The sequence below is a fragment of the Theropithecus gelada genome, chromosome 2, assembly GCF_003255815.1.
Source record: "Theropithecus gelada isolate Dixy chromosome 2, Tgel_1.0, whole genome shotgun sequence".
In the NCBI taxonomy this organism is placed as follows: domain Eukaryota; kingdom Metazoa; phylum Chordata; class Mammalia; order Primates; family Cercopithecidae; genus Theropithecus; species Theropithecus gelada.
Genome location: NC_037669.1, coordinates 79,391,593 through 79,419,304, shown reverse-complemented (window position 1 = coordinate 79,419,304; position 27,712 = coordinate 79,391,593). Strand labels below are relative to the sequence as shown.

The window sequence follows — 27,712 nt, the reverse complement described above, 5'->3', positions numbered from 1 at the left end:
ATAAAAGTGTATAAAGCACACTTCCAAAAGCTCAAAAAATACAGAAATATAAAAAATAATCTATTACCACATCACCCAGAGAAATCGACTCTTAACAGTCTGGTGTTTATACCGCCATTCATCTTAATACATAAGTGTATCACAAAATTAGATGATATTATGTAACAATCAAAACTAATCAACTGTTTTATGAACATCTTTCTATGCCATAAATAAAAATCTACATCATCATGCAAAAGTTTTCATTACACCTTTTAAATATTGTATGAGTATCTGTGTGTGTGTGTATCATTGTAAAATATAACTTTTAAGTGAATTTATTTAAATACCCAACTACTTATGAGTACATAGATTTACAGCTTTTTTCACTATTATAAACAAAACTGAAATGGGCATCCATACACACATCTTTGCAGTTATTTCCTTAGTATTACTTTCCAGAAATAGTATAGTTGGACCAGAAAGTATAAACATTATTAGGGCCTTTTGGTTAATATTGTCAATCTGCCTTCCAGAAAGTTTACTAAGCAAGGTAGGTAGATTTCCCTCTACTGTATAATACTGAGAAATATCAATTTTTTGGGCACTTGTCAGTGTGAGCAAAAATGTCATTATTGCTCTAATTATTATTGCTTTGATAACTAATGGGGCTGAGAGTGTTACTGGTGTTTTATAATTCTTCCTTTGTGAATCATTATTCAGATACTTTTCAAATAGTAATTTGTAAAGTATTTTGAATTTTGGCCCATTTTTCTATAAAATAAAAGTATTATCTTAGAGTACAAACCCTTAGGATTTAAGGTAAATACACACACACACACGAGGAAAACTGCTACAGATAATAATCATTTTAATTTTAAAAATAATACTCAGCATAACCAATTAAACAAAAATACACACATATGCCAGGCACAGTGGCTCACGCCTGTAATCCCAACACTTTGAAAGGCCAAGGTGGGTGGATCACCTGAGGTCAGGAGTTCAAAACCAGCCTGGCCAAATGGTGAAAAAATACAAAAGAAGTAGCCAGCTGTGGTGGTGCATGCTTGTAATCCCAGATTCTCAGGAGGCTGAGGCAGGAGAATCACTTGAACCCAGGAGGCAGAGGTTGCAGTGAGCCAAGATCATGCCACTGCACTCCAGCCTGGGCAGCAAGAGTGAAACTCCGTCTCAAAAACAAACAAACAAACAAACAAACAAACAAAAAAACAGATATATATGTATGTGGTATATAAAATAAGTCAATACTCTATCCCAGCACTATTTCCAATTCCATTTTCCCATGGTAACTAACAAAAACAAAACAAAAAATAGAAATAATTACTTGTTTTTCCTTCTACATCTTTTTCTAGTTTCATACTAGTATATACAAACAGATATTGATATAGTCATTCTTTGCTTTCTAATTTCAATGGTCTCATATCATTCCAATTAGTCAAACGATTAGATGCTGCCATATCATGGACATGCTGGACATCACATATAGATGTACTTAGTTATTATTATTATTTCCATAGTATTTCATGGTATGGTTACAGTGCAAATATATTCAACAATCTCACTATTCATGTGCTGTCTTTATGTTAATTATGTTAATGTTATTTGTGTTGATTTGGTTTTTCTTTTTTCCCCACTACTAATAATGCAGCCAACATCTTTAAATATACATGTTCACATCAGAGATTACTGACTCCCAAAATTAAGGTTGCAGAGTCAAAGAGCAAGTGTACCATTAATTTTGATAAATATATCCAGATTTAGCAATATATGAAAATCTTCCATTTCTAAGAACCTTTAACAAGCATGGATATTATCAATATTTTCCAATTTTGTCAACTACTTGACTGGAAGAGTATTTATTTCGTTGTGATTTCAATTTCTATTTCCACAACTACTAGTAAAGTTGAGCAGAGTTGCATGTCTATTGTTCACTTACATTTTCCCTCTGTGAATTGCCAATTAATATCCATAGCCATTTTTCTCAAATATGACATATAACTGTATGTCATCAATGTGTAAGAATTCCTATTTTTCTAAAATTTATATTGTTTAATGTACATTCATATATTTAATTCATCTGAATTTTTAAATTTTTATGGTAAAAAATAGTGATCTAATATTTACAACTCACTGATGAAAAGCCAATTTTCATAGCATCTTTTATTAGATAAATATACATTGCCCAACTGAATTGAAAAGACACGTTTTTGTTGTTGTTGTTGTTGTTGTTTTTGTTTTTAAAGACAGGATCTCCCTTTGTTGCCCAGGCTGGAGTGCAGGGGAGTGATCTCGGCTCACTACGTCCTCGACTTTCCTGGCTCTGGTAATCCTCCAACCTCAGCCTCCCAAGTAGCTGGGACTACAGGCATGTGCCACTGTAATTGCCCAATGGGTTCTCCTTGCCTACTGCCTAGACAGAGCCAATTTATCAAGACCAGGGAATTGCAATCGAGAGTTTAATTCACGCAGAGCAGACTGTATGGGAGACTGGAGTTTTACTATTACTCAAATCAGTCTCCCCCAAAACTCAGAGATTCAAACTTTTAGGAATAATGTGGTGGACAGGGGGTCGGAAAGTGGGGAGTGCTGATTAGTTGGGTGGGAGATGAAATCACAGGGAGTTGAAGCTGTCCTCTTATGCTGAGTCAGTTCCTGGGCGGGGGCCGCAAGACCAGATGAGCCAGTTTATCCATCTAGGTGATGCCAGCTGATCCATGGAGTGTAGGGCCTGCAAAATAGCTCAAGGACTGATCTTAGGTTTTGCAATAGTGATGTTTTCCTGTGGAGTGATTTGGGAGGTTTAGAGTCTTGCAGCCTCCAACTGCATGACTCCTAAACCATAATTGCTAATCTTGTAGCTAGTTTACTAGTCCTGCAAAGGCAGTCTAGTCCCCAGGCAGGAAGAGGGTTTGTTTTGGGAAAGGACTGTTATCATCTTTGTTTCAAAGTTAAACTATAAACTGAGTTCCTCCCAAAAGTTAGTTCAGCCTACACCCAGGAATGAACAAGGACAGCTTAGAGGTTAGAAGCAAGATGGAGTTGGTAAGGTCAGATCTCTTTGACTGTCATAACTTTCTCAGTTATAATTTTTGCAAAGGTGGTTTCACCACCAGCCTTGATAACTTTTTTTGTATATTTTATACAGATGGGGTTTCACTATGTTGTCCAGGCTAGTCTCTAATTCCTGGGCTCAAGCAATCTGCCCATCTTGGCCTCCCAAAGTGCTGGGATTACAGGCATGAGCTACTGCATCCTGCTGAAAAGACACTTTTACTGAATATTAAGTTCATATATTTGCATCTCTTTCTCTTTTTTCTGTTTCATTTATAAAATGTTCTCATGGCTAATAATAATAATAGTAACTTTACATGACATTTTAATGTTTAGAAGAAACAGTAAAAATGAAACCTATTGCCATTCTGATAAATTATATTAACATATCTATTTTATAGGAATGAATGACATTTTATAATAATAAAAACTATTAGGGAATATGAGTATGACTCTTTTGCCAGACAGTTTTATCTCCATAACATTTTTCTTTTTCCTGCATAGGCCTTTCACCTTTTCTGTTAAATTGTTAGTAAGGATTTTATATTTTTTGTTTCTAAAATAATTTTTTTCTATTTCTAGATAACTAGTTATTGAAAGTATAAAGAAAAACTTTGATTTTTATATATTTACTTTGTGATCATCCAGCTAACATGTTTTCTTAGTAACTGTGTAACAGTCATAAATTCTCTATGAATATAATCATATCACATGATAGTGAAGAGAGTTTCATTTTTTCTTTTTTTTTTTTTTTTTTTTGCTTAATTTTTTTGTTTGATTACAAGCAGAAACCATAACACAGTGCTAAGTAACAGTGCTAACAGCAAATATTCCTGTGTATTCTTCCTGATTTAATATGAGTGACTTTTATATTTTACTAGTTAATGTAATGTTTGATTATAGGTCTTTATAAATATTCCTTATTGTATTTAACTTCCTTCCACGCCCATTTTATTTAGAGTATTGCTAGAAATTTCTAATACATTTTATCACATTTCTTATTGGTATGCATACTGAGTTGAATAGAGTCCTCCATAAATTTATAGTCATGCGGAATCTCAAGTGACTTTATTTTGAAATTGGGTCTTTGCAGATGTAAATTTGTTAGATTATAGTAATTCGAGGTCATAAGGGATTAGAGCGGCCCCTACCCAATGACTATTGCCTTCATAAGAAGCAAAACCAGAGATGTAGTCAGACATGCAGAGAGAATACCATGTGATAAAGGAGACAGAGACTGGAGTAATGTGTCTGCATGCTAAGAAATGCCAAGGACTGCTGGCAGCTACTAGCAGGTAGGAAAAGGCAAGGGAGGGCCACCCCTTAGAGCCTTCGAAGGCAGGATGTTCCTGCTAGTACCTTGATTTTGAACCTCTAGTTTTCAAAACTGACAGACAATAAATGACTGTTATTTTAAGCCACTCAGTTTGGTAATTTGTTATGGTAGTTTTAGGAAATTCACAAAGCATATGTTGTATAATCATATCATTTTAATCTTTTAATTAACGGTATAGATAAATTTCCAATTCAGAACCAGTTTGTAATTTTTGAAATGAAGCCTATTTTAAACATTTTATCATGTTTTCATAAGCAGATAGATATAAGTTGCTATTTTTTAATTATATACTTCCACATATGAAAATGAAATTAGCATAAAATATCTCATTAGTGTTATTTATCTCATTTTGATATAACATTTTGTGAGATTTGTACAATTGAGTCCATTCTATTTTCTCTATAGTCTTGAATTGTTTAAGAACCATAGGGAATACCTGTTTTTTAAAGCTTTCATATGTTACAAGTATCTTTTAATCTTTTAAAGTACCTGTTTTTAAATACCTAATTTACATGTAAAACTATCTGGGCCTGGTGCCTTTTTTCTAGTGGTACATCTTTAATAATTTTCCACTTTCTTCTATGATTATTGGTATTAAATGTTTTTATTTTGCCTATGGGAATAATATAATATTGAATGTATATATACATTTCTAAAGAATCATCATTTCTCTTAGATTTGAAAGTGAATGGCTATAACAATTTTTTAAAAAAACATCTAGCCATACCAGTATTGATTGGCAGAGTTGACCAAGAAGCTAGGAGGGTACATACCATCTTCCTCCCACATGACTACATATGCATTGAATCAGAAGACGACAATCTTCCAAGAATAAAAAGAACCATTTTTCACTCAAGGGAATAAGAGCAGTTCTCATCCCTAGTTAGAACTTCTAAACAAACCAAAGCAAATGTTTTCATTTGAATCATCAGGAATGTGTCACAACGAAACCTAGATGGTTTGTCTTCAAGTCATTTATTACTCCCCTAAAGTCTTATCAAAAGTATGCCAAAGAAGTTTATGACATTTCTACTGAGCTACGATAAAGCTTCTATTTTTTTAGATACTTGACAAAATTTAAAAAAGAATTATTTTTCCCCCACACCTGCACACATTTTAAAATATCTTCAACTTTTCTACAAAACAATTTTCTCTATGACTCTCCCAGACTTCATAAACATATTCTTTTATTCATAGCAGATGGAGGAAATTAGAGTAACATATTTGCTCTAAAATCATTAGTGCTGCATCAGCACTTCTGATCTAAATGGCATTTCAAGGGGTTATTGTTACATAGAGCAAGACTTTGCTCTAGGCAGAAAGAGACATAAAAACAACTTGAAAAATGAACCTTAGTTTTGCAATTAGCTTCTGCATCTTAATTTGTTGAACCTCATTCTGTTCGGATTTTAAATACAAATCAAAGGAAGAACAAAGTGATCCAATTGTGTCAATGTCATACCTTGTTACTGGTCAGTCCTCTGATTAATCATTATAGCTACTTCCTGAAAAAGTAATATTGTTAAAACTTACCATCAACTACTTGATTCTCTGGAAGACTGAGAACATACTCTTACTTCTCAGAGATATCTGAGAGGCTGATAAGTCTGCTCTTTAGCCTGATGAAATGCCTAAAATTAAACTATTTAACTGGTGAGCTTCACATGACTGCCACTCTGTCCAAGAGATGAATAAACATCCCTGGCTGAAGAATGAACCAACCCATGGGTGTTTCTTTAGCACATACTCTGTTAAGTCCACTGTGGAATTAAAAAAAAAAAAAGTTTAAGGTACCACACACCTGGAAAATACAATCTTGTAGACATAAGAGAAGCCACAGAGAATGATACAAGATAGCAACAATCATACTTTACATTTTTACACTGCATTACAATTTTCAAACTACTTTCATGACACTTTTCTTATTTTATCCTCACAGTAAATCTATAATGGAAGCAGGATAAAAGAGGAAGGAGACATAAACATAGAACTTCAGAGATGAAAGTGACATTAAAGGCATCAATAACTTTCTATACAGACAAGAAAATGGAGACCAAAGGGAAATAAGAACCTTCACCTTGTTTCAGAGCCAGGCAAGCAAGGCTAATTAAGTGAAGGCTTGTCACCACAAGTTGCAAACAGGAGTCACAAAAATAAGACAAGAAAAAGAAAGATGATAGAAATAAATGACACTAATTTGGATTTAATGTACTTTTTTAAAAAATAAAAAAGGAGAAGCAATTCTGTTGAATTCAGGTTTGAAATTCAATGTTGGTCTCTAGGGATCACTTGGCTGTGGTGGTTTTATGCCATTACCAGATCCCTTTGAGAAAAACACTATTTTGAAATTCATAGTTTCCAGTAAATATGTTCAAGTCTTTGAAGAACATACTCTTGTAGGTGTAAATGGTGTATACACATATATACAAAAGCTTGAAAACACTACTTAATTACTGAACGGAGTCTAAACATGCTACAGCTGAGTTAAGAAGCTACGCCTGCATCTCATACCCACCAACTCTCCACCTGTCCTCCACGCACCATCCCAGCAAGTCCTAGCTGACTCTCTTAATACTGTGGCCTCTCTGTCATATAATAAGGGTTGAAAATCATCCTTCTTTTGAATGAGAATATATTAGAACTATATATATTTTTTTGTTACAGCCTTCTCAAAAATATACTTCAAGCCACACATAGGCCATTGTCCTGGCATCTTTTATTTAACAGACAATAGTTATTTTCCATGACTCAGTCCAGAATATTATTTAACATCTACATCTAGGATATTATCATAATTATAATAAGAGACGGCACTACATGGATGAAGCTGGAAGCCATCATTCTCAGCAAACTAACACAGGAACAGAAAACCAGACAGCGGATGTTTTCACTCATAAGTGGGAATTGAACAATGAGAATGCATGGACACAGGGAGGGGAACATCACACATTGGGGCCTGTCGGGGAGGGGAGGGATAGCATTAAGACAAATACCTCATGCATGTGGGGCTTAAAACCTAGATGACAGGTTGATGGGTGCAGCAAACCACCATGGCACGTGTATACTTATGTAACAAACCTGCATGTTCTGCACATGTATCCCAGAACTTTAAGTAAAAAAGAAAAGAAAGGTGCAAAAGGAAAAACATTAAAAGTGGAATCATTATTTTAAAAAATAAATTCACAGTGGTATTGAAAGATCATATCAGGGTTAGAGGACAAATCTTTGTGTTAGAATGAACACTTAATTTATTATCAGAATGAACAATAATTACCTCAACGTTTTAAAACAGCATTTTGTCACCTTTTAAACATCTGGGAATAGAGAAGGTGAAACACCATGTCTGACACACTATGGAAAGTTTTGTAATTCTCCTCAAAAAGGAAGAACAAATATTTCTATTTCCATTCCAGATCTGCACAATATATTCTTGCATCCCATTTGGTCTGAATCATTTACATTTTGCTGAATTCCGTTTTTGTCCATTTTCATCATTCAAAAGATTTTAAAAATTCAACAACATCAAAAAGCCATCAAAATATGCTTTCAGACGAAATTGCAAAGAAAATAACCACATGAATTAGTGAAGTGACTTCCAAGTTACACAATTGTGGCACTTACATCTTTTCTCATCTTGTCCGAGAATTAATTGTACTGCTGAAATGAGACATCCAGCCTGCTCCATGCAGACGGGAGCCCAAGCCGGAAGCAAACTCTTTGAATAACAACACTGCCTTCTGATTCTTTTCACACGGCTACATTTTTGACATTTCCTTCAATATTCTACCCAGTTGCAGTGTGACTATGACAAAAGATTTCTGTAGGCATGACTGGCACCTCTGCGGTAAGTGGCAGGGAATGGAATAGGCAACGAGTCCCTTTAGTAGCTCCAAAAAGCCCACAGGCATTCTGCAAACCTTTTGCATACCTGCTCTTAAGTAAAGGATGTGAAAAATGGAAACTGTGATGACAATTTTAATCACCTGACAGATGATTCTATGATCTACTATAACTTTATAATGGCAAAGCCACTGACACATGAGACTGACAGGCATATATTCTCTCTCTGCCTCTAAGTCTCTTAAATGTTTATTTGGGGGGTTTACACATGGATAGAGATGACCTTAACAGAGTATTTATTGAATCTATCCAAGGATAAATTATAAATAACTAAATCTAACTAGGTGGAATTTTCTTGGCTATTTTTAATTTCTAGGCCCAAATCACTTTCCTAGGCTCTAGAACTCTCTCCCAGGAGAGGTCAGATGTCAGTAGTCAGAGGGAGCCCAACTACAGTCAATGCAGCCAAAAGTTCTGCCTACAAGATAGCAGTGAGAGTCCAGCAGTCTCTTCTGGAAGTGCCAATTACTGCTCTGTCTTCTTTTTTGAATGTCTCCTTAATATAAGAATGACGTATCATTATTTTATGCTATCAGATTAGAAAATATTGTTTAAATCAACACTCATAGTCAGGAAGAGTGCAGAGAGAGAAGCACTCCCAAACAGATGCTGGTGAGGATGTAAATTGGAATGTCCTTTCTGGAAAACGGTCCAACAAAATATATCATGATGTTTTTATCTTCCTGATATTACTTTGGGCGTACTGTCCCATATTTTTAAATAGTCTTCAAAAGCCAGAGTTTTAAAACTCTGTGTGGCATTTTGTTATGTGAATATGCTATCGTTTTCAATTTTTTCCACGTTTGTCAGCATTTTAGTTGATTTCAATTTGGGGTATTATAAATAATGCTCCCATGAACATCTTCATAAATATACATTTAACTCACATTCTGTTTATTTCTTAGAATAGATTCGAAGTGAAAATACAGTGGTTGGCAAGGCTTATATTCAAGTATACTTTTATCCTAGTAATTATGGAATTGGTATCAGCAAACCAATTCCTAAGCTAGAATTCACCATCATTCACTAGGAGAAAGATTTGTGGTGGTAAAACAAACCCTGCTTATTTACACAGCCTTACTAATGGGCAATTTGCCAGAGGAAACCAAACCAGAGAGCATGTATGATTGAGTAACCATTACATGGAAAGAAGAAATCAGCTCCTTCCAAAAGCACATTCATTTCAAGGGATGCCAGCAGCCTGCTGAGTTAGTGGTATTCGGCCCCTGTAGAAACCCTTCCCAAGTTCGTTGATATGTGACACCCATGACATATTTTTACCATCACTGGTTTGAATGAATTTGCCTGTCTTTGAAACCTGATAAACAATCTGATTTATTGAACTGAAAAAGGCCGAAGGTAGTGAAACCCTATTCTGTAATTGGCAAACCTTTACATCCTTGGTGGCTTGAGTAGAAAAGTCACTCTATGGAGGCTGTTCTAAAGGAAAACATGATTGGCCCTAAAATTAAAATTCCAGGCTTTAGAAGCCAATTAGTGATGACATACCACTTTTAATTCATCACTTTGCAATATATTTAAAATGTTAAGACTCTTTGTTGGCAAGGGAACAGTATTTCCCAAAGCTTATTCCATGGGAAAATGCTTTCATGGACAAAAGAGTTTAGGAAAGAGTGATATTGGAACAAAGTTCAAGTTGAACTTTTAATGTGCTATTACCAACTGTGAATCTCCATGGGGGGCTGTTGCTAGTAACATTTGTAAACTTCTTCAACCACATATTATTCCTGCTTTATATTGCCTTTGTTTCTGGCAACTGGGTTTCTATAGAGCACTGCAAGGCAGAGCATTCTACGGAACACACTTTAGAGAATGTTTCTCTAGGTCAGCAGTTCTCAAACATTTTGGTCTCAGGATCCATTTCCACTCCTAAAAATTGTGGAAGACCCCAAAGAGTTTGTGGTTATGTTGGTTATATCTATGGATATTTACCATGTTAGAAATTAAAACAGAAAACTTTCAAAACACTATGAATTTATTTTAAAATGACAGTAATAATCCATTACGTGTAAACATACATATTTTCCCGAAGAAAGAGCTAGTGAGAAGAGTGGCTTTGTTTCAACATCACATTAATGTTTAGCTTAGTAGAAGACAGGTGGATTCTCCTATCTGTTTCTGCATTGTGTTGTGATATATTATTAGGGTTGAAGTGTGCCAAGAAAATCTAGAAGGAGTATTTTAACAGCCTTTTCAAATAACTGGATGTTTTTCTATAATACTGCATCAAAACTTGACAAATGGTAGTTTCTTTAAAAGTTAGTTGCAGTGTAGAACCTGAAACCACATCTAGAAATTTTCAGTGCTCTGTTATGTGAAAAATCCATAGTCTCTGTGGCATTTTGAATGGATCCTTTCCCTATGCAAAATTTTGTAACAGCATGCATTGCTCTGGACAAAAATAGTGGTTCACTGGATTATGCAGATCTTCCAAATGTTGACACCTTTCATTGCATGATATAAAAAAGAATTACTTTTGCAATATCATCATTGACCTTATTAGAAAAAGTCTTTAAGTATTGGGAAGTTGTCAAGCTCATGGTGGCATATCCAAGTTTCCCAAAATTTGAATTTTTGCTTGGAAGCTTGCATTTTATCACTGTCAACAGATACTGGCCAATGGTTTACTTAAATCGACAGACTCACTTTGTGCATTTTAAAGAAAATATGTTAAATACCTGAGTCTGCATAATTATATTTTGTCTTTCAATGGTTTCTTCATGTAGAAAAATGGTGTTCTATATAAAACGTAGCTGGTTCATTTCACAACCCAGTCTCACAAGTGCTTTTCCTTGAGACAACCATGATATGTCAGTATGCAGCAGCAGTTCTTTCTGCATACTTCCCATTTTGGCACACAGACTACTTAAAAAAAAAAAAAAAAAAAAAAAAAAACTCAACAATCAAAATGCAATTAAATTAGTAATTTTTACTTTTCACCAAGGATATTCTTAGAAAAAGTTGACTTTTTTTTTTTTTTTTTTTTTAACCATAGTGCATGGCGGTAAAAAAATGAAAGGCCAAAACCACAGTTCAGTGCCACTGTCTTGATTCATGCTTTGGTGCCAGTAGTTTTAAAAAACATTACTTTTGCATCATTAATGAAAATATTAACATAGTGAAAAAGAAAAAGAGCAACTTAGTATTACAGTCATAGTTTCGACCTTGCAGACTCCCTGAAAGGATCTCAGGGATCACCAGGAGTCTGTGAAGCACCCTTTGAGCATTGTGGTTTTAGATTCAAAATGTGGTGTTGGCTGGGCACGGTGGCTCATATCTGTAATCCCAGCACTTTGGGAGGCCAAGGCAGGCAGAGCACCTGAGTTCAGGAGTTCAAGACCAACATCGCAAAACCCTGTCTTTACTAAAAATACAAACAAACAAATTAGCCAGGTGTGGTGGTGCATGCCTGTAATCCCAGCTACTCAGGAGACTGAGGCAGGAGAATCACTTGAAACCAGGAGGCCGACTTTGCAGTTTAGCCAAGATCACACCACTACACTGAGCCTGGGCAACAGAGTAAAACTATCTCAATAAAACACACACACACACACACCCCCCAAAAACCCTTAGTTCAAAACACAAACACATTGTACAGCTGCACGAACATATTTTCTTTCTTTATATCCTTTTTCTATAAGCTTTTTTCTATTTTTAAATATTTGTATTACTTTTTAAACTTTTTGTTAAAAAATAAGACAAAAACACAAACATTAGGGTAAGCCTATACCCAGATGGAATCATCAATATCACTGTCTCCCACCTCCACATCTCATCCAACTGGCAGGTCTTCAGGGGCAATAACAGGCGTGAAGCTCTTACCTCCAATGAAAACAATGCCTTCTTCTGAATACCTGCTGGAGTTCTTGCCTGAGACTGTTGTATAGTTAACTGTTCTTTAATAAGTAGAAGTACACGCTAAAATAATGATAAAATGTGTAGTATATAGTTCATAAACCAGTAACACTCATTTGTTATCATTATCACTGTACATAATTGTATGTGCTATACAACTGGTAGCACAGTAGGTTTGTTTACACCAGATCACCACAAGCAAGTGAGTAATTCATGACGCTATGATATCAGCACACTACAACGTCACTAGGCAATAGGAACTTTTTAGCTCCACTATAATCTTAAGGGACCACCCTCATATCTGCAGTCTGTCATTGACCAGACCATTGTTACGTGGCACATGACTGTATATACAATGGAATACTACTCAGCATTTAGAAAGAAGGAAATCTTGCCATCTGCAACACGAATGAACCTGGGGAACATTACGCTAAATTAAACAATCCAAACATAGAAAGACAAATACTGCATGATCTACTTAGATGTGGAATCTAAAAAAGTTGAATTCATAGAAGCAGGTAATAGAATGTTGGTTGCCAGGGGCTGGGGTGTGGGAGAGGAAAAAAATGGGGAGGCATTGGTCAAAGGGTACAAAGTTTGAGTCAAGCAAGATAAGTAAGTTTTGGAGATCTATTATACAGCATAGTGACTATAGTTAATAATAATTTATACTTGAAAATTGGTAAGAGGTTAGATCTGAAATTGCTAAGAGAGTAGCATTTAAGATCTACTCTCACCACAAAAATTTATGAGATGATGGACATGTTAATTAGCTTGATTTCATCATTTAGCAATGTATGTATATATCAAAACATCACTTTTTACCCTGTAAATATAAACAAGTTTGTTTTATTTGTCAACTATACCTTAATAAAGCTGGGGAAAACACGCATATTCCTGAAACTCACCATGAGCCTACTCAAACAGAGTACGGAGGAGGAGGCAGGGCTGCCTGGGCAGTAGCGCAGGTTGTACACTGCACATCTTGCACAAAAGTATACAGTTAGTGAAGATTTGAGCTTGAAGTCTGCATTTTAAAGAAATTGCCTATGTGAATCTTGGTTATAGTAGAACTTTAAGTGTTCGAGAGCAGTTGTTCTTCAACCTTATGCGCATCAAAATTACCTGTCTTAGGGTTGAAAACACAAATTTCTTTGTGCCATGCTTGAACTACCTAATTAGAAACCTAAGCATCTGTATTTTCAAGGAACTACATAGCCAATTCTGACACCTACCAAAATGTGAGAGCCTTTTTCTAGACTAAAAATGGTATAGCTGTCTACAAGACATCAACTCAACAAAAGCTGAAGACAACACACACACGGCTTAGCAAACTCAGGCATCATTTGGACAGAGTCTATTCAACAGCTATAAATTTGTCATTTAAAATAACCAATGTTTTTTAAAATTCAACTTTCCATAGTTTCCTGTTATTCTATTTGTTTTCATTCTGTCAGTGTGGTATTGGATTTCAACCTTGTATGTTATTCCACCAACATCTTGAAATTTATTTAGCCATATTTTTATGGTTTTATATGAATGCCTACTATACATAGTCTGATTTTTTAAAAGGTTTTATCTTATGCAAGATCCTTCAAGAGAAAAGACAAACTTAGTTTACTGTCAAATTACCAAATTGACTCAGATTTGTAAAAACCATTCAAAGTTTCATGTTATGCACTTAACATAAAAAAATGACTCAATGTAAATGTCATGTCTGGTAATGATCCTATTCCTGGGATCTTTTACATGAAACAGAGTGGGCAGGAACATTCTATGGCTGCCAAAATGGAATTAAACACATGGAAACAAAGAAACAAAAGCACAACTCACCCCTTCCAGACAACAGGGAAACATGTAGATAAATCAGTGATTTTCCTTCCAGCTAACCACTGAAGTAGAGACATGTATTTTAACAATTGAAGGGGCACTGGGCTTAAGGAAAGGCAGAGTAAAAACTAGGTTATGATGTTGTTCTAGACACGAAAATGCCAAATCTGCCAGTCACTCATGAAAAGAACACAGCCCCAGGCAACTGATATTGATACATTCAAAGATTATAGTTATCTATGACTACAGAATAGCATTTCATAAACTCTATCAGACAGAACAACTCTTTCACGGAATGTTAAGAGTTGGGAGAGAGAAAAAAGTTGGAGGTCATTCTAAGGTCAAATTAATTTGAAAAAGCATGAGTTATACAGAATTAAACAAATTTTTTGATTGTGGAACTTCTAGGATCCCTTCTGTACTAATGTGCATTACACCTCTCCAAGAAGAAAAAAGCAGGCAGCATTTTTCAAACTTTTGATATTTTGATGCTTTTTTATTTAGCTTCTCACTGGGCTAGAGTTCCCTGGGATACACCCAGGGAAATATGATACAGACAGGTCAAACAGTTAAGGCAAATGCTCAGGTGTATACCTGAACTGTGGTAGAAGAATCTAGATGCCACAGAAATGGTGAAGGCATGCCCAACATCCAGCCCCACTATATCAAGTCCCTTAGTCTCTTTCCATTGGCCTCAGCTCTGAAAGAAAGATGATGCTTATTAGTAAAGTGCCTTGGGATGGTTGGGCAAGAAACACTAAATAAGAACCAATTATTACCCTCATTACAGGGTAGATGATTTAATAAACCACCTCTATTACTTACAAAGTTTGGAGGCCTGCTATTTTTTTCCTTTTAACTACACTCCAATTTGACCTTAAAAATCTATGCTAAAAACAACTTACAGGAAATATCCCGAAACCATAACATAAACTTTCTGATTGGACCTCTGTCTGTTTGCACATTCTTAATGACTGCCAGTCACCTACAGATAAAACCCAAATTTCTTAGCCTGCTTTACAACTCTCCATCTTTCAGGAGCTGTGGAGCTTATGATTAAGATCATGGTCTTTGCAGGAAGACAGACATGGTTCACATGCAGGCTCCACTCTACTACATCTGAAGTTATTTCTCTTCTCTAAACCCCAGATTCTCAAAGTATGGTCCATGAACTGGCAGCATCAGCAGCATCTGGGGCTTCCTAGAAGGGCAGAAATTCGGGTTCCATTGAAAACCTACTGAATCAGAATCTACATTTCAACAAGATCCTCACACTATAGTTTGAGAAGAACTACACAAATTCTCATACCCTTTGACCAGCTCATCTGCAAACTGGAGGTAATAATAGTAAACTTGGAGATAGCATTCATCTTCTGCTCCTTTGAGTCCATCGTCAAGTCCTAAGGATTTCACCATCTACATATCACTCAAATGTGCTTACCTCTCTCTTTCCCTTCATTACCTTAGTCCAAGCTGTTCTCATTTCTCTCCAGATCTCCTGCAATGGCCATTCAACTCACTACAATGCATCTCCTCTTGCTTCCTTCTATCCTATTTTACTTACTGCAACCAAAGAGATCTCCTAGGAAAACCAAATGTGATCAGAGCCTCCATGAGCTCTCAAAATAAAGGCCAACAGCCTTTCACAAAACTACAACCTCTGTTGAGGGGGTCACTTCCCTCCTCTATATCTTATCTTGCATGATACTCCACCTGGTTTCCTCTGCTCCAGAAGCATGGGTAAATTCTTCTTTCCATTCCTTGAACTAGCCATCCTCCTTCCTAACACAGAATATTTGCAGAAGCATCCTCCTGGTCATCAGTGCCTTCCCCCCAACTCTTTAACTGGTTAACTCCTCCTCAATCTTTAGATGTCAGCTCAAATGTCATCTCCCCTGAAAGCTTTCCCCGAACCTCCTACCCAGCAGCCAAACACACTGCCTGACCTGTTGCCTGTGCCCCATACATATTTGTTGAATAAATGAAGGAATTAATGAATGCTCATTCGTATGGTTATTGTGACAATCAAATGGATTGAAACCTATAAATCATTTAGCACAGTGCCTGGTAGAGAGCAAGAGCTTAATGCTGTACCAATGGTAATAAATTTTGAATATTAGTCCTGCTAAAAACTAGACCTCAAGCAGTGCTTAACAGGGGCTAACAATTAGAATCACCTGGGAAATGTTAAACTTCTCAATGTCCAGCCTCTGCTACAGACCAATTAAATCAGAATATCTAGGGGTGGGACCCAGGCACCTGAAGATTTTTAAACCCTACAGAAGATTCCAACATACAGCCAAGGTGTGACTGGTTTACCCTTTGTCTCACTGTGGTCTCCCACACTTCCAGAGAATAGCATACTGGGTGTCAAGAAGTGTCCTCATTACTCATGGCATGAGTCTGTGGCCCACGGAAAAGGACAATAATATGAATACATGTAGTAAAACTCTAGCAATTCATTTCCCCTGGCCCCTTGACAGCAGCCAGATGGTGGAAACTCTCCATCTATTACCCAAGCCAGAAGAAAACCTTTCTGGGAAAATCCAAGTTGCCTGAACTACTGTTGGGAGGAAGTATAGTAACACAGAAGATGACTCTGATCCTTTGGGTTAAGTGATAACTCAACGAAACTCATCAGGATTTCATTATAAATCTGTCATAATTGTTCTGTTGAAGCAATTGCTTTATGGGAGCAATTAATTCCAACTGCTAAAAAAAAAGGTGAGAACTCCTAAGTGTTCAGTCAGGCACCAAGAAATAGGTGAGCTGGGAAGCATTTGCCCTTACCTTCTGTCTTCTTTGCTACTCAAGTATTTGGAGTGTCAAGAGACCACACTGTACTTTAAAGGCCTCCTCTTCCAAGTAATCAACCTTCTGCTATGTAAAAGCATGATTAAGAACACACATATTTGTACTGTATTTCTCACTTATTTTGAACTTTTCAGAATGTGATATTGCCAAAGAAGCTTTATCTCTGGTAAGGGTTTAACACACACACACACACACACACACACACACACACACACACGCACACACTGCCTTGGTTTGAAAAACACCATAGAATGCAGGCCTCATACAATTCGAGAATCATTTACAATTATAACCTACCAAGTCAGAGCTGATACCAAGCCAACACAAAGGCCTCAGAACTGTTATAAAAGGGACAGAATTGCTCTCTGGAAATAATATCCCAGTGGGCTAAATTCCCCCTCCCCCTGTTCCTCCAAGGTGGTAAATTGCAACAACAACAAAAAAGCATGATTCATGAATATAAATTTTTCTTGGCTTTTAAAATCATACACTGGCATAGTCCTCCCCGAACTTCAGCCAAATGAGAATACACAGATAATGACAATTTTACAATAAGTGGTTCCAGGACACAGGCTTTTCAAGATCCTCAAATGAAAGGCACTATAAAAAAGAGTATTATTATTATTATTATTTCAAGCACCCAGAAAAGCCACAATCAATGATTAGCCATAACAATTAAACTAACAATAGTACATCTGGAATCAGCTCCATGGTAATATGTACTTCATGCTTAATAGTTCAAATTAATTCAATCTGATGGTGTTAGACATACCAGTTAGGAGTTGGAGAGCACCAAAATTCACATTAGCTTCCACTTCAAAAGATATTATGAAAAGAGAAGGAAGGAAATGAGGCTATAAACAGCAGTGGTAAATACGAAAGGCTCAGAGATGATATGGTCAGGAATAACTCTCAGCTATTAGGAATTCAGTGATGAAAATATGAAGGCTGATATTTCTATCCTTGCACATTCCTCCAGAGGCAATGGCTGAGCCACCCATCTGAGCGACAGATCTGAAACCCTAAAATCAGGGCAATTTTATTCAAAGAAGAGGGTGCCTTCTTCATTCTGCTCACAGCATCCTTTACTAGTCCCCCATTTATATTGCAGAATAAATGGAGAATTTATTATTTTCAGGTTATAGATTTCAAGAAATAAGAAGAGAGAGCAGAGGTTGGGACAGGCATAAAAGGTGGGGTAGTTCTTGCCTGATTACCTTATTTGTCTCGCTCCTCCTTGAAGATTCACTAGATCACTGTCTCAAGCTGCACTATAAATATTCTCTAACGCAGGATTTCTCAACCTTGGCACTGTAGACACTTTGGCCTAGGTGATTCTTTGCTGTGAAGGACTATCCTGTGCCGTGCAGGATGTTTAGAAACGTCTCTGCTCTCCACTGTGTAGATGCTAGTAGCACCCCCTACTCCCAATTGTGACAACAAAATGTCTTCAGACATGGCCATATATCCTCTTGGGAGAAAAATCATACTGGTTGAGAACTGTTACTTTAAGTCTTTTTTTTTTTTTTTTTTTGGAGAGATGCAGTCTCACTCTGTTGCCCAGGCTGGAATGCGGTGGCGCAATCTCGGCTCACTGCAACCTCTGCTTCCAGGATTCAAGTGATTCTCCTGCCTCAGCCTCCCAAGTAGCTGAGACTACAGGCATGAGCCACCACATCCGGCTAATTTTTTGTAGCTTTAGTAGAGACGGGGTTTCACCACATTGGCTGTGCTGGTCTGGAACTCCTGACCTCAAGTGATTTGCTCACCTCAGCCTCCCAAAATGCTGGGATTACAGGCATGAACCACTAATTCCTGGCCTACTTTAAGTCTTAATTCCGTTGTTTCTAGGCATTAGGAGAAAAATCCAGAGGGCAGACTCCCCTCTAGACTCTTCTTCCTCATTAGAGATGAGCATAGATTATATTGCCAGCTGTGGGCAAGGCAGCATTCTTCCCATGGCATGCTGACTCCTCCTCCTAACACCTCACATACAGGCTTGTTGCATATAATACAGAAATTTGGAACCTGGCACTCTTCTATTCATTGTGCAGGAAAGAGTTAACACAGAGCAGGCCTGAGATGGCCTATCCTTAGAAGGCCTGTTTGTAATGTTGGCCTTTGGTTAGCAGCTGGGAATTTGAGCTGGTAAACAGTTCCCTACACTAATGTGACATTTTTCCTAAATTATAGAGCGGCCACTAGGCCTCACCTGTTTGTACAAACAGTGCAGTTTATGCTGAACACCTGCTTTCCTTCTGGGAGTCTGGAATTTGGGTATGTGCTAGGCAGATCAGCTCCCAGCAGTAACCTTGGGCACTGAGTCTCTAATGAGTTGCCCTAGTAGGCAACACTTCACACTTGCTGTTGCTGCTTGTTGCTTAAGGAAGTAAGAGCATCCTGTGTGACTGCACTGGAAGAGGACTCTCGGAAGCTTACTCCCGATTTCTCCAGACTGCACACCATGCACCTTTTCCCTATGTTGATATTACTTTGTATTCTTTCACTATAGCAAACCAGAACCAGAAGATAACAATGCTGAGTCCTAGGAGTCCTCCTAGAGACTTACAGAACCTTGCGAGTGGTCTTGGGGACCACCAATACAGTGACTCAATCAACATTCTATTTGTGTGCCTCTATTTCTAGATACAGCAAAGAATTACACTCCCAGCCCTCACAGAATTTATGTGGTAGCAGCCAGCAAAGCATTCATTCTAGCATATTTCAAGCTTCTTTCATAGAAAACATGCCCTGTGGCATCTTTTTTGTTTTTATAACAGCTTTTTAGAGATATAATTCACATATCATACAATTAATCAATCTAAAGTGTACAATTCAAGATTTATATTCATAGAGTTGTGCAACCACGACCACAATCAATTTTAGAACATTTTCATCACCCCATAAAGAAACTCTATATCTGTTTACAGTCACTACCCATTTTCTCCCAACCACCCAGCCCTAGGCAACCACTAGAGTTTCTGCCGCTATGGATTTACCTATTCTTAACACTTCACATAGAGTCATGCGATATGTGGTCTTTTGTGAGTGGCTTCTTTCACATACCAAAATGTTTTCAAGGTTCATCCATGATGTAACATGTATCAGCATTACATTTCTTTTTATTGCTGAATAATAGTTCATTGCATGGATATACCACATTTCATTTATCCATTCATCAGTAAATGGAAATTTGTGTTGTTTCTACTTTTTGGCTACTATGAATAGTGCTACTACGAACATTGGCATACAATTTTTTATGCACATATGATTTAATTCCCCTTGGATAGATACCTAGGGTGGAATTTCTGGGTCATATATATGTTTAACTTATTAGGAAATTTTCAAACTGTTTTCCAAAGTAGCCGCACCATTTCCTTACCAATAGCAGTGTAACAGAGTTCTAATTTCTCCACATCCTTGCTAATAGTTATTATTATCCTTTTTTTTTTTTTTTTTTTTTTTTTTTTTTGAGACAGCCTGTTGCCCAGGCTGGAGTGCAGTGATGCAATCTTGACTTACTGCAACCACCACCTCCCGGGTTCAAGCAGTTCTCCTGCCTCAGCCTCATGAGTAGTTGGGATTACAGGCACGCCCCACCATGTCTGGCTAATTTTTGTATTTTTAGTAGAGATGGGGTTTCACCATGTTGGCCAGGCTTGTCTCAAACTCCTGGCCTCAAGTGATCTTCCCGCCTCGGCCTCCCAAAGTGCTGGGATTACAGCCATGAGCCACTGAGCCCAACCTTATCTGTCTTTTTGCTAATAACTGTCTTAGTGAGTGTGATGTGGTATCTTGTTATGGTTTTGATTTGCACTTCCCTGATGACTAATGATGTTGAGCATCTTTTCATGGGCTTATTATCCATTTGCATATCTTCTTTGGAGAAATGCCTATTCAGACTTATTTGCCCCATTTTAACTGGGCTATTTGTCTTGTTATTACTGATTTGTAAGTATTCTTTGTATATTCATATTCTATATCCAAGTTTCTTATCAGATGTATGATTTGCAAAACATTTCTTCCATTTTGTGGGTTAGTTTTATTATCTCAATGATGTCCTTTAAAGCATAAAAGTTTTAATTTTTAGGATGTCCAATTTATCTATTTCTTTCTTGCATTACTGTGCTTTTGGCACCATAGCTAAGAAACCATTGCCTAACACAAGGTCATGAAGATTTATGCCTATGTTTTTGTCTAATAATGTTTTAGCTTTTCCATTTAGGCCTCTGATACTTTAAGGTAATTTTTGTATATAGTGTGACGTAGGGGGTCCAATTTCATTCTTTTGTATGTGGATATCCAGTTGTCTATGGCAACTTTCAAATCACTCCCAGAGATAGTTTCAGGTAATTTTTTTCTATACAAATTAAGGTAACGGGTACCAAAATGTAGAATCTATGTATGTGACAAACTGCCTGAGAGCCTTTATAAAAACTTTTGCAAATGCTGTTCTTTTTTTCTATTTTCAGAATATTCTAAGTATTTTGCTATATCAGGAAGCAGTACCACCATTATTACCACTGGTGCTACTACTAATAATAATAATAGTAACTAGCAGCTATTTAGTACTTAGTATGTGCTAGGCACTGCACTTGCATTTAACATTCATTAACTTATAAGCACTACATATGCTTTAACTTATATGATCTTCCTGCCAATACCATGAGATAGGTAGAATCATTATCTTCATTTTACAGATGATGATATTAAGGCTCACTGATGTAAAATAATTTTCCTTAGGCCATAGAACAAGCAGGAAAAGTGATTTTAAAAAATTGAGGGAAGGAATGACACTGGAAAGTGGAGGCCAAGTAATGTTGGATAGCAAATTCTAACAAATAGTAGCTAAGCACATATGCAAAATATACAAAAATAAACAAGCCAAAATCTAGCACTGGTAGATGACATTCCCAGTTCTGATCAAGTTGCTGACAACAAAGGGTTGGTCTCCCTTTCTAACTCAGCAAAGGGTAGGAAATCTTATCACTCAAGATATCAATCAAGATTTATTTGATCACTGAAAAGATTTTGTCAACACTCCAAAAATTGTATTAGAGACTAGATGATTGATGGAGTAAGTCAATTAGAACCAGATTAGAAATTGAGATATGAAGTCAATTACTTCTAATCTGAAAATTAGGAATCTTTAAACAATAATATAATAGGTGGCATCAATTTTCGAAACTACCCTTTCTGTGTTTGTCCATAGGGAAAAATTCAAGTAAAAATAACTTTTTTCAGACTAAAACTATAGAGCAACTCGATCTTGGGAGTGTTTTCCCAGAGGGGTAGTGGGGTGAGTCTGGTCAGTGTTCAGTAGAGAAAATGTAGACGAGATAAGCAGTTGATTTTCCCAAATTCAAATAACTGTATGGCAGAAAAGTCAGCCAAGTTTAATTCTCTTTCCCTATACTAGCTGAGTCCTTAATGATAAATATAGTAATAATAGCTGACCTGTATTGAATCTTACATTATATAGCCCTGTAAGTACCTGAAAGATGACAACTAATTTGTTTAATCCAATGCGTATGAAGTAAGTACTATTATTATTCCCATTTTATATAAGAGGAAAAGGATGTGCAAAATGCTAATTGACCTGCTTAAGAGGTAGAGTGAGACCTTGAACCCTGCAGTCTATGTTTGTCCTCTTAATCGTGTCTCTATATGGTTTCAGAATAGAAGCAAATAGACACATAAGGGTTAAGCATGGCTAACCTAACTCCAAGTTGAGTATTTTTACACTAGGCAATGCTGTCTTCAATATATTTATAATAACTTTATACACCAAATAACATTTTGAAGTTTATTTCCTCCCAATACAGAAACATCACTGCATTTCCACTGGGATTTTCAGTACTGTCTGTTGTGGTACTGGTCTGGGCTTAGTGAGTATTGCTTTATCATTCCTAAATAAAAACCATTATAGAGAATGCAGAAAACAATTTCCCTTTCCGTTTCTCCACTTCTACCCATACTGAGAAAGACGGATCCTTAAAGCTCAGAATATAATAAAAGCTCACAATAAAAGCTCAGTATCAGAAATGTTCCAAGTCCCTCTACTCTTTCCCTATAGTTAGGAAACTAAAATTTAATATAGTGCACAACCCTTCAGAGAATTCAGTGTATCAAAATGTTAATACACTTTTATATATTTTAACTGAGATAAACAAGAAAGAGATAGGGAAGCCAGAACAGCTATAGCAAAGACATAATTATGATAAGACTAATCCAGCTAACAGCAACAGAAGCAGATAGTGACTCTACCGTGATGCTGTGGTAGAGTTTGTATGGTCAGAAAACTATACCAATGTACAGTGTGAATGAGGCAGGAGCCCCATTATAGGAAAGCAAAGATAACTTACTATATGACTCTATAAAGTAAAGTTCATCCAAGAGATCAAAGAGCATTTGTCCTATTACTAAAATATTATCCAAATGTATTTTATCAATTAAAATCTGGATCAAATAATTTCCTTCATTAAACAGTAATTTAAAAGGAGCATAGTATGTCCATAACCAAATAGGAAGGAAACTGTATATTTTGTTTTTCATAACACAGCTTAAACATTGTGGCAAAACTTTAAAATGCTATGCATAATGTAAAAATTCTTCTACCAGCTCTAAATTCACGGTTGTCCTATCAACTATGTCACAATTCTCAGTCTTGACCACAAAAATACCATGAGATACATATACATTGCTGAAACACACTATTTCTCAAACTCAACTTTATCTTCTACTCCAATAACCCTGTCAAAAGGAACACCAGTCTGTTACTTCATTTCTGGTAGATCCACATTAACTCCTTTCTTTTAATGCTCATTAACCTTTCCGTTAATAATACTTCTGACTTTCAATACCCACCCTTTCAGACAGGTCAAAACTAAATTCTTCAGTTGACGATTTAAGCCTTTCCTTCAAGTCTTTGCAGGTAAAATGAGACAAAAACAATCTTTTCTACTCCAGTCAGATTGAAATTTTCTTTTTTTTTTTTTTTTTTCAGACAGAGTCTCGCTCTGTCGCCCAGGCTGGAGTGCAGTGGCCGGATCTCAGCTCACTGCAAACTCCGCCTCCCGGGTTCACGCCATTCTCCTGCCTCAGCCTCCCGAGTAGCTGGGACTACAGGCGCCCGCCACCTCGCCCGGCTAGTTTTTTGTATTTTTTTAGTAGAGACGGGGTTTCACCGTGTTAGCCAGGATGGTCTCGATCTCCTGACCTCGTGATCCGCCCGTCTCGGCCTCCCAAAGTGCTGGGATTACAGGCTTGAGCCACCGCGCCCGGCCAGATTGAAATTTTCTACTACCCTCTTTACTCTTCCCATTAAATTCTGCCTGGCAGTTTGTTTGTTTGTTTTTATTTTGTTTTGCTTTGTATTTTTTCATTGTTTATTGTTTATTTACTGAATCTGGGGCATATTAGATACACAACCAATTTAAAATTAACATCTTTTAAATCAATTTTGAAGTGTTTTCACACACACATACACACACACACACACACACACAAACACACACACAATTGGTATGCAACAGTTGTCCTAAGGTGAAACAGTCATCTTATCAACAAAGTGTCATAAGTGTTCTTACCCAAGGTTGAAAAATTGTTTATCGTAAACCTGAAAGCCTATAATAAATTTAAATTCCTTACATAAAACTCATTACTTGTAGTTTTCCCTTTGCAAAGATCTCCAAAAATGTACAAGTAACTAATAGTAACTAATATACATCAGTCACAACATAATCCTGGATCATTCCCACATCAAAACCAGACGCTCCTTTAATTTTAAACCCATCATCAGAGAACAAGAGAAAGTCATTTCATTTTACACAAAACAAAATCCACATATGCCAAAAAAGAAAGACCCAAGAGAAACAAAACCAAAAACCCTAGTGTTGACGCTGATGTTCAGTGCCCTGGTTAAACAATGGCCTGAAGGCCACAGATCAAAAATAAAATAGCGGCTGTGTATCACTGCAAAGAAATTTAAGAGGCTTTAACCCTTTGGCTTCAGAAATCCAGATTTTTCCAATTACGTGAATGCATACTTCCTACATTCCAAGCTTGGAGAAAGTGGATGTGCCAGAAAGAAAAAGAGCCACCATTCACTGGGACAACCAGAGAACTGGCTTTAACAGAGACTCCTTAGAAAGTTATGGGAAAAAAAAAAAAAAAATGGTTGTAGGCTGCTTATGTCATCAATTTAAGTGGAGGTGACTGAGTCACAAGGTTCAGTGTAAAATATATGGGGGAAAATAGGAGCTGGGGCAAGTCTTACCTTTAAAAGCAAAACTTGAAAACAAAGTATAAAAGTGCCCAACCTGGCAGCATATGCCCAATCCAGAGAGCTCTGCCATGAGCATGCATAGAAAATGTCAGGATTCATACTATTGTTTCTCATAAGGACTCAACAAAATGAATCCTTAATGGCTTAAACCACAGAATGAGAGAATCCACAGAATGCAGTCATTTCAGTAAAGTACTATCAGGCTTTGTGCTGATTTCCTGAAGAAACTGCATTTTATTGTCAAAATAAAAGGAAAGGAAGATTTAAAAAAAAAAAAAAAAACTATATTCCTATATTTCAATTCCAGTGTTTAATTTCTGGAAGGACCTATATAATGGAGGCAGCATTCAATTAGGAAATTATGCCAATCAATTGTCAAATTTTCACTATGAATTTCCTAAAAAGGTGTTTTCTTCCAATTTCTATTAATCACAACAAAACATAAGCTGTGACTGTATAGTTCAGAAAATTAAAGCATAGAAATTAATGGCTTATGACATTATCACCAAGGTGTTTGGTAAACAGTAAATTATGAGTTTGGAATCATCAGGAAGAGGCTTTTAAAACAACCCTCTGGACTTCAAAAAATCTCTTCAGGTAGTAGATGTGTCCCAATGTCATGGTGATTAGAACAAGAGCTTCAAAGAGGGACCGAAGGACCACTGGGCTGTTTGTGTTGTCGCTGATGGCTCTGTGTATCCTCTCCCAGACTTTCGTGTATTCCTCTTCATGCTGTAAAGCTGTCATGGCCACAGCCAGTTCACTGATCATTTCTTCTAGCTTGTTCTGGTGAGCTTCTGTTTCCATGTCTTCTCCTTTTGGAGCCTCCCCAATATCAGTGGTGAATATCACTGTCTTTGGAGTTATGGTGGACACTCGGTTACTAAAACAAAATGTATGTGTTCCATCCACGTGAGCAGCAAATGTGTATTTCCCACTGGATTCTTGGTCTCCTTTACAAATCCCCTTCTTCTCAGGTCCTGTAATCTCCACGTTGCTGTCCAGGAAGCCACCTTCGAAGATGAGGCCCATCTTGGTGCCTGAGGTGACTCACTTAAGCACTCCTCAGCATGCGCGTGGATGCTGATGAAATCACCCAAGACCGTGGTCAGGAGAGTGGTCTGGAGCAACAGCAGCTCAGCAAGTGTCACCACAGTGGGGCTGGAGGAGAGGCCAGGACTCAGACCGCAGCCTCCAGAGCCACTGCCGCCACCACCACCCTACTGCCTTTGCCTACCTGGCACTTTTTGCTAATCCTAGGAAAAACGCAAACTCAAATGTCTTTTGTGCTGGGAGGTACTGTAAATAAATGAACAGAGAAGTCTAGTGTTAAGAAGAATAAGACAGGCCGGGTGCGGTGGCTCACGCCTGTAATCCTAGCACTTTGGGAGGCTGAGGTGGGAGGATGACGAGGTCAGGAGATTGAGACCATCCAGGCTAACACAGTGAAACCCCATCTCTAATAAAAATACAAAAAAAAAAAAAAAATTAGCCCAGCGTGGTGGCACACGAATGTAATCCCAGCTACTTGGGAGGCTGAGGCAGGAGAATGGCTTGAACTTCGGAGGCGTAGGTTGCTGTGAGCCAGGGTCTCGCCACTACACTCCAGCCTGGGTGGACAGAGCAAGACTCCATCTCAAAAATAAATAAATAAATAAAAATAAAAAATAAAAATAAAACAGCAGTATGTTACTGGCTGAAGATTCCCAAGTCATGCGTCACCAAAAATGTTACCAGCAGTGAATCCGTACAGGTCTGCAGAAACCTCACTTTTCACCTCTTGGGAAGAAAGATTTCAACCAAGGGGCATAAAGCAGAAGGAGACACCAAAGCAAGTTTCAGAGCAGGAGTGAAAGTGTATTAGAAAGTTTGAGAGCTAGAATGAAAGGAAGTAAAGTACACTTGGAAGAGGGCCAAGCTCGTGACTTGAGAGATTAAGTGCACAGTTTGAACTTTTGACTTGAGGTTTCATATATTGGCATACTTCCAGGGTCTTGCCTCCCTTCTCCCCTGAGTCTTCCCGTGGGGTGGGCTGTCCACTCGCTGGGTGGCCTGCTTGCACAGTGTGTTTACTGCAGTTGTATGCATACTCACTTGAGGCATGCTTCCCTTACCTGTCAAGTGTCCCTAGAAGGTCATACACCAGTTAAACTCCACCATTTTGCCTCTTAGTGCTCATACTTGATCCCACTCAACAACCTCCTGAGATCTTATTGGGAAGCTGCTGATGACCAGTTTTAGGTTTCTTCTACCTATTGGGAGACTGTTGTTCCCTGGCGCCAGCTGCAACCAAGTATTATTTGAGAGAATCATCTTAACAGCTGCCTGACCATCACCTGACAGTCGCCTGACATTCCTGGTGGGATGGGGGGTGTCCCTCTCCTGCTCCAACTCATATCTGACTAGCTGACTAGCTACCTACTGTAACAATTACACTTGATTGCATTTTTTGTTGTTATTTAGTTTTTATTTCATAATCATAAACTTAACTCTGCAATGCAGCTAGGGAACAAGGAAAACATGGAACCCAAAGGAAATTGCAATGAGAACACAAAGATTCTAGGATACTGCGAGCTACACAAGGAATGGTCTGGTGGTTAAGACAAAACACAACTCAA

The 27,712-nt window shown here is 37.3% G+C and overlaps 1 protein-coding gene and 1 pseudogene across 2 annotated transcripts in view; both read right to left on the bottom strand.

Annotated features, from left to right (window-relative positions):
- Window positions 1-27,712, bottom strand: part of FHIT (fragile histidine triad) — a 1,500,125-nt gene that overhangs the window by 978,005 nt on the left and 494,408 nt on the right. The gene's annotated exons all lie outside the window — the stretch shown is intronic.
- LOC112619330 lies at window positions 25,641-27,540 on the bottom strand (annotated as a pseudogene).